This window comes from Cebus imitator, unplaced genomic scaffold (genome assembly GCF_001604975.1).
Source record: "Cebus imitator isolate Cc_AM_T3 unplaced genomic scaffold, Cebus_imitator-1.0 Scaffold253, whole genome shotgun sequence".
Taxonomy (NCBI): domain Eukaryota; kingdom Metazoa; phylum Chordata; class Mammalia; order Primates; family Cebidae; genus Cebus; species Cebus imitator.
The window spans coordinates 2,586,415-2,587,910 of record NW_016107568.1 but is presented as its reverse complement, the minus strand read 5'-3'; positions in this window follow the sequence as shown (position 1 = coordinate 2,587,910).

Here is a 1,496-nt window from a genome sequence, read left to right as displayed (position 1 = left end):
CAGAGTCTCATTCTGCTGCGCAGGCTGGAGTGCAGGCATGATCTTGGCTCACTGCAACCTCCGCCTCCTGGGTTCAAGGAATTCTTCTATTTTATATTCCTGAGTAGCTGGGACTACAGGTGCACGCCACCAAGCCTGGCTACTTTTTGTATTTTTAGTAGAGACAGGGTTTCACCATATTGGTCAGGCTGGTCTGGAACTCCTGACCTCAGTTAATCCGCCTGCCTTAGCCTCCCAAAGTGCTGGGATTATAGGCATGAGCCACCTCCCCCAGGCTTATTTTAGAGACAGGATGTCACTTTGTCACCTAGGCTGGAGTGCAGTGGCACAAATACAGCTAACTGCAGCCCTGAACTCCTGGGCTTAAGCATTCTTCCTACCTCAGCCCCCCAAATTAGCTGGGACCACAGGTATGCACCATTCCCAGCTAATTTTTTTTTTTTAAGTTTTTTTGTAGAGATGAGGGTCTTGCAGTGTTTCTTGAACTTGGCTTGTCTTGAACTTCTGGGTTTAAATGATCGTCCCACCTTTGCCTCCAAAATGCTGGGGTTACAGCCATCAATCACTGTACTTGGCTGTTTTAGTCTGTTTTAGAACTAGAATAATCATGGCACAGAACTCTGCCCTATATAATAATTTTAATATTTTAAACACACTTTTTTCCCTGCCTTTCTTGGCTTTTTCCTAATCTTTCACCATTTTATGGTATCTTGTTTTTCTTTGTTTGTATGTGGTAATGTAGATGGGGACGTTAAACTTTGAGGATTGTAAATCTGAGCATGGAGTGTAATATTCCATGTATGAAAACAAAACAAAAAAAGAAAAAGAAAAAATACATAATACAATCCTGTATGTGTAAAACGTATCTTCTATCTATTGACTTCTCTCCATTTTTACTGCAGCCCTAATCCAACTCCCGATCACTGCAGCTTGACCAGTACAATAGCCTTTAAACTCCTCTTGGGCCAGACATGGTGGTTCACGCCTGTAATTGCAGCACTTTGGGAGGCCAAGGCAATTGGATCACTTGAGGTCAGGAGTTTGAGACTAGCCTGGCCAACACAGCGAAACCCAGTCTCTACTAAATATACAAAAATTAGCCAGGTGTGGTGGTGCATGCTTGTAATTCCAGCTACTGGGGAGACTGAGGCAGGAGAATCGCTTAAGCCCAGGAAGTAGAGGTTACAATCAACTGAGATTGTAAAACAATAAACTTTGGCTGGGCGAGGTGGCTCACGCCTGTAATCCCAGTACTTCGGGAGGCTGAGGTGGGCAGGTCAAAAGGTCAGGAGTTTGAGACCAACATGGCCAACGTAGTGAAACCTCATCTTTACTAAAAATACAAAAATTAGCTGGGCATGGTGGCCTGCACCTGTAGTTCCAGCTACTTGGGAGGCTGAGGCAGGAGAATTGCCTGAACCCAGTAGGTGGAGGTTGTGGAGAGCTGAGATTGCACCACTGCACTCTAGCCTGTGCAGCAAAGCGAGACTCTGTCT